This window comes from Schistocerca cancellata, chromosome 5 (assembly GCF_023864275.1).
Source record: "Schistocerca cancellata isolate TAMUIC-IGC-003103 chromosome 5, iqSchCanc2.1, whole genome shotgun sequence".
NCBI lineage: Eukaryota > Metazoa > Arthropoda > Insecta > Orthoptera > Acrididae > Schistocerca > Schistocerca cancellata.
Genome location: NC_064630.1, coordinates 482,134,902 through 482,141,859, shown reverse-complemented (window position 1 = coordinate 482,141,859; position 6,958 = coordinate 482,134,902).

Sequence of the window (6,958 nt, the reverse complement as noted above, 5' to 3'; positions counted from 1 at the left end):
CAACAGGCACGGAACTCCATCCAATAAACTGACATCCGGCACCTGTACAACGCAATGCATGCATGTCTGCGTGCTTGCATTCTACCATCTGGTTATAATTAAACTTTCCCTATTTAACACGTTATAACACAAACTAATTACCATACGAGTACCAAACTCGATAGTATTAATGTCCAGAGTATGACGTGCATGATTTCCGTGCGTCACAGCGCCACCGTCCAGTTCCAACTACGGCCACCATGAGCTGTGGTCAGTCATCGTGAGTCATTCTCATACACCCGACCAGTCGCAGTACACTTTACGTGTGAACATGAGTCCGGACGAAAGGAGCTGGGCGTTATTGGTGAAGCTCTGTTATCAAAACAACAGTAATGCTGCAGCTCCACTTCGAGAATATCGCTGCTGAAAGGGTCCTCTTTCCCCACCTGCTGTGCGGAACATGATGAAGTTCGAACAACTAGAGAAATGGGCGTCGCTCCGAGGAGAGGCCGACGACCGGTTGCACCACAGGTGGTTGATGAAATCGCTGTAGCTGTGGCAGACAAAGCTGCCCACAATTCCCGATTGTCAGGCAGTGCGCGTGCTGTGTCACGACAGTTGGACATCCCGTGGTCCACTGTACGGAAGGTTCTTGGAACCATTCTCAAATGGTATCCATACAAGGCCCATGTCGCACAGGCTTGCACAACAGAACGCATAACGACGTTTGACTTCAGCCTCTACTTTCTCACAAGGATTGAAGTTGACGAGGCTTGGCCCTGGACCATGCTATGGACAGACGAAGCTCATTTTTCTGTGAGAGGTGAGGTGAACACACAGAACTGCTGAGTGTGGGGATCTTCACCTTCAGTCACTGTGCATGAAGTTCCTCCGTATGGTGAACGTGTCACTGTACGGTGTGGCTTCACAGCTACGTTCATCATTGGCCCATTCTATTTTGAACAGGTTGGCGCTCAAGGACGAAAGACGTGCAGTGTGACTGGCCAGCGTTACTGCGATATGCTTCGCCAGCATGTCATACCCGCCCTACAGGAGAGAGAAACATTGAACTCAATGGTTTTCATGCAAGATGGGGCCCCACCGCGCATCACTCGTGAAACACATTTGGAAACGATCGGATTATCAGTCGATCGTTCGCAAATGCTTGGCCCGCACGATCACCTCACTCCCTGTGATTTCTGGTTGTGGGGCTACCTAAAGGACAGCGTTTAGCAGGGGAACATCCACGCAAGTGCTGATCTGAAGTGCAGCAGAGGTAGTCTGCCTACCTACGGACATGCTTCGTTCTGTTGCGCAGAATGCAATCCTGCGCTTTCAGACTCTTCTGGTCACTAATGTGTCCCATATTGAACCCCTTTTGTAGCAGTAATGGTACCTGAGCGTAATGGTATGATGTATCATACCAACACATAAAAGGTGTTTCAATTGAATTGATTCTGCATTATTTCTCTTCCCCATATCCTTGACATTAATGCTTCCTGGTTTGGTCATCGTACGATGTTTAGTTTCTGCATTATAACATGTTAAAGAAAGAAAGTTTAATTATAACCACCCTATATATTCTGGCGGGTACGCAAGTTTTTAATGCGCCACATTTTCATATGTGCAATGGCTTATCTCTCTCTTACACTTACCTATGAGCTTGCAATTTTAATCATTTAAGTATGTTACCCACACAAATGTATTCCAGTAAGCTCATTACTCATATGTGCCTTTGGAAGTCTGTATCGCCCAGTCATTATATTCACTGTTATTTCCCATCCCAGAAATAATTTACATAATAAATTGTAAGGGTTATTTCCACGTTGGAGATTAAATTCTCCGTCGCTACGAATAACGCTACATGAAGACGAAGCGTTAAGTTCATAATTGTGACATATTTTGGAAGGGAAGCCAGTGAAGTGTCAGCAGATCTGCAAAACTGCCGCCTGACGTCAGGAGTGACGTCAGAGTGCGCACCTGGTGGTCCCCACTGAAAGCTTGGTCCTTCTCAGCCTGGCGCTGTGACGCAATGGACCAGTCGGGGAAGAGGCCATCACAAGAGTTCCGGCTTGGCCGCTGCCGGACGGCGCTAATCCTGGAGGCCGTTTATTAAACTCTTCAAAACATTCGCCACCGATCTGCGCTTCGATTGCTGGCTGCCAGCCCAAAGTTTATTTTAGAGGTGAACTCTCTTCTGCTCCTATCAGTGAGATGACCGTGTTTCCCAATATAGCCATTTACATTCTGTTTCCTCAAGGAAGCATACATTATGTATTTATGTAGCATCATAGTTGATGTAAGTACTGGAGATATACATTAGCTGGGTATTAGTGACTGGACATCTCCAGAAAAAAGAGCTGAGCTTTTCTCCTACTTCGCTAAGGATGTTTTAGGTACAAGGGCCGTGTGCACCCTATTCAAATTATCTTTTTTTTTCTTTGATAATAAAAGACGTACGACGTCAACTGTTAAAGGTATAGCAATCATTATGTTGCAATTTGCACATTATGTTGCAAGTTGCGCAGGAAGCCTGTGACTATAACGTAAACCATGGGTGCTGTTTATACACAGATCCTTTTTATATAAAGGTCCGTTGTTGTAAAAAACTTACATTCGATGCGTTTCGGGCATCGCCAATTCTCAGAACATCAGACAAAATGCCTTACATCACGTAAGTATGGTCTCATTATGTGCAACACCGATGTTGAGATTACACTCATGTGACGCCATTCTATGTACACTGAAGCGTCAAAGAAACTGGTATAGGCATGCGCATTCAAACACACAGATATGTTAACAGTTAGAATACGGTGCTGTGGTCGTCAACGCCTACATAAGACAGCAAGTTTCTAGTGCAGTTGTTAGATCGGTTACTGCTGCTACAATGGCATGTTATCAAGATTTAAGTGAGTCTGAACGTGGTGTTTTAGTCGGCGCACGAACGATGGGACACAGCAAAACCCAAGGTAGCAATGAATTGGGGATTTTCCCGTACGACCATTTCATGGGTGTACCGTGAATATCAGGAATACGGTAAAACAGGAAATCTCCGAAATACACTCCTGGAAATGGAAAAAAGAACACATTGACACCGGTGTGTCAGACCCACCATACTTGCTCCGGACACTGCGAGAGGGCTGTGCAAGCAATGATCACACGCACGGCACAGCGGACACACCAGGAACCGCGGTGTTGGCCGTCGAATGGCGCTAGCTGCGCAGCATTTGTGCACCGCCGCCGTCAGTGTCAGCCAGTTTGCCGTGGCATACGGAGCTCCATCGCAGTCTTGAACACTGGTAGCATGCCGCGACAGCGTGGACGTGAACCGTATGTGCAGTTGACGGACTTTGAGCGAGGGCGTATAGTGGGCATGCGGGAGGCCGGGTGGACGTACCGCCGAATTGCTCAACACGTGGGGCGTGAGGTCTCCACAGTACATCGATGTTGTCGCCAGTGGTCGGCGGAAGGTGCACGTGCCCGTCGACCTGGGACCGGACCGCAGCGACGCACGGATGCACGCCAAGACCGTAGGATCCTACGCAGTGCCGTAGGGGACCGCACCGCCACTTCCCAGCAAATTAGGGACACTGTTGCTCCTGGGGTATCGGCGAGGACCATTCGCAACCGTCTCCATGAAGCTGGGCTACGGTCCCGCACACCGTTAGACCGTCTTCCGCTCATGCCCCAACATCGTGCAGCCCGCCTCCAGTGGTGTCGCGACAGGCGTGAATGGAGGGACGAATGGAGACGTGTCGTCTTCAGCGATGAGAGTCGCTTCTGCCTTGGTGCCAATGATGGTCGTATGCGTGTTTGGCGCCGTGCAGGTGAGCGCCACAATCAGGACTGCATACGACCGAGGCACACAGGGCCAACACCCGGCATCATGGTGTGGGGAGCGATCTCCTACACTGGCCGTACACCACTGGTGATCGTCGAGGGGACACTGAATAGTGCACGGTACATCCAAACCGTCATCGAACCGATCGTTCTACCATTCCTAGACCGGCAAGGGAACTTGCTGTTCCAACAGGACAATGCACGTCCGCATGTATCCCGTGCCACCCAACGTGCTCTAGAAGGTGTAAGTCAACTACCCTGGTCAGCAAGATCTCCGGATCTGTCCCCCATTGAGCATGTTTGGGACTGGATGAAGCGTCGTCTCACGCGGTCTGCACGTCCAGCACGAACGCTGGTCCAACTGAGGCGCCAGGTGGAAATGGCATGGCAAGCCATGTCATCCAGCATCTCTACGATCGTCTCCATGGGAGAATAGCAGCCTGCATTGCTGCGAAAGGTGGATATACACTGTACTAGTGCCGACATTGTGCATGCTCTGTTGCCTGTGTCTATGTGCCTGTGGTTCTGTCAGTGTGATCATGTGATGTATCTGACCCCAGGAATGTGTCAATAAAGTTCCCCTTCCTGGGACAATGAATTCACGGTGTTCTTATTTCTATTCCCAGGAGTGTAGCAGCAGCTGGAAAAAGATCCTTCAAGAACGGGACCAACGACGACTGAAGAGAATCGTTCAGCGTGACGGAAGTGCAACCCTTCCGCAAACTGCTGCACATTTCAGCGCTGGGCCGTCAACACCGACACTGGACTGTGGAGCATGTTGCCTGGTCGGACGAGTCTTGTTTCAAGTTGTATCGAGCGGATGGATGTGCATGGGTATGGTGACAATTCATGAATCCATGGACCCTGCATATCAGCAGGGGACTGTTCAAGCTGATGGAGGCTCTGTAATGGTGTAGGGCGTGTGCAGTTGGAGTGATATGGAACTTAACTAGAGTAAGCAGATTCATTGGATGCAGGTTGTTTGGTTACGAAGATATGTAGAGGCCTACAAGGGATACACTAGCGTGGAGAGATAAATTAAAGCTGTCATCAGACCGAAACCACAACAACAAAAACAGCTTGGACAACACTTAACAGATGTAGCTGCGAAGAGGAAATCGCAGAGACAAACTTCTTTAACGAATTTTGAACACGTTACCATAAACAAACTGTCGACGTATTTGACGTGAGGTGAAGTGAAGTCGAGGACCTTCATTGGACGTCAAATTCATAGCCTTCCATTTGCTGTTATCAAGTGATGCCAATTTCCGCAACAGTCGTCAAGAGGAATTGTGAAAAAAGTAGGAAAACAATTTTCGTTGTTTTTAATGTGATAAACTGACGCTACAGTGTTTCTATTTGGTACACTTGAGGATGTCACGAAACCAGCTAAGGGCAACGAGTTTTGAATATCCGGCTGAAACGCTCACGGTGGTCGCATGACTTTACTATTGTGTCGGCCACAAGGCCAGTCTTGGGGGTAACGCTAATTTTTATTGTTACCTAGATGAGAAACCATGAGTTACCTGTAGGTATATATTCCAATCCTGCGTTAGTCCATTCTTTCCTTCTCTCAGTCTATCACTGATTACTTCTGTCCATCTCCTTTGTGCCCATCTCCTTCTCTCTGTCCCTCTCCACCTGCCTCCTTCCCTCTGTCCATCTGTTCATCACCCCTCTCTATTTCCATCGTCTCATCCTCCTCCCAATCTATGTTCATCACCTCTATGTTCATGACCCCCCAACGGGAGGTTGGTGGTTTTCACCCCCACAGTATTTCTTACCAAATAGTACGTAGGATGTGCACTAGGTTTGGTTAAAATCGATCCAGGAGCTTAGGAGGAGACGTTTGACGTAGGTATGAAATTGCAGTACTTGTGTTGTGGAGAAGGACGATGCGTTGTTCCTTCGGACATGCATGCACCTCTGGATGAACGGGCACTGCGGCGACTAGAGCTCCTTTTAAGGACATGAACTGTATTCGCAGTTGCGAATATAGACCACCTCCAGCAGTATAATGGAATGACGACAGTGAAAATTGGCGTCGGACCGGGACTCTAACCCGTATTTGCGACTTTACACGAGCGGTCGCCTTAACCTCTTTGGATATCCGAGCACGACACACAGTCATACACCAACTTCCAAATGTCGCCATCCACGTGTCATGCCTCTACTCGTACATTCCATTAATATTATTGCCGTACAAGGGAGATACTTTATTTGAAGGAATATTGCATCGTACCTCTGCACAACATGAGCACTGCAGTTTCGTATTGTTGGCCGATACCGGGCCTGCGACTTATAAAGTGTCTCACATGTATGGGAATAACATTAATGGGATGTACTATTGCAGGTACATGAGCGGCGACATAAGGAGGTCTTGGTCTGACTGTGTGTTCTGCTAGGATAGCCGAAGCTGTTAAGTCGACCGCTCGCGTAAAGTGGAAAATCCGGGTTTGAGTCCCGGTCCGACACCAATTTTCATTGTCATTCCATTATACTGCTAGAGGTGGTCCATATTCGCAACTGCGAGTTCATTTCACGTCTTTCGGAGCAGCGCTCTGTTCCTTCGGACATACATGCATGTGAAGAATGGGCTGACATTCCCCTAAGAAACCTTCCAGCAGCTGATTGAACGTATGCCTGCGAGAGTGGAAGCTGTCATCAAGGCTAAGGGTGGGCCAACACCATATTGAATTCCAGCACTAACGATGGAGAGCGCCACGAACTTGTAAGTCGTTTTCAGGCAGGTGTCTGGATACTTTTGCTCATGTAGTGTATCTAACAAGGGCAATCACAGAAGTTGGAGAAAAAACGTAGTTGCAAGGGCGGTAATTGCAAAGCAGTCAGGGGTACGGAAGAAATCCTTCAGTTGATCCACGAAAAAAGCAAGTAGAAAAATGTTCACGGAAATTCAGGAATACAGAAATACAAGTCACTTAGGAATGGAATAAACAGGAAATGTAGGAAAGATAAGGTGAAATGAGTACACGAAAAATGTGAAGAAATGAAAAAAGAAATGATTGCCAGAAGGATTGACTACCCGTACAAAAAAACCAAACCAACTTTATGTGAAATCAAAAGCAAGGGTGGTAACTTTAAGGGTACAGTGGGAATTCCACTGCTAAGTTCAGGGTAT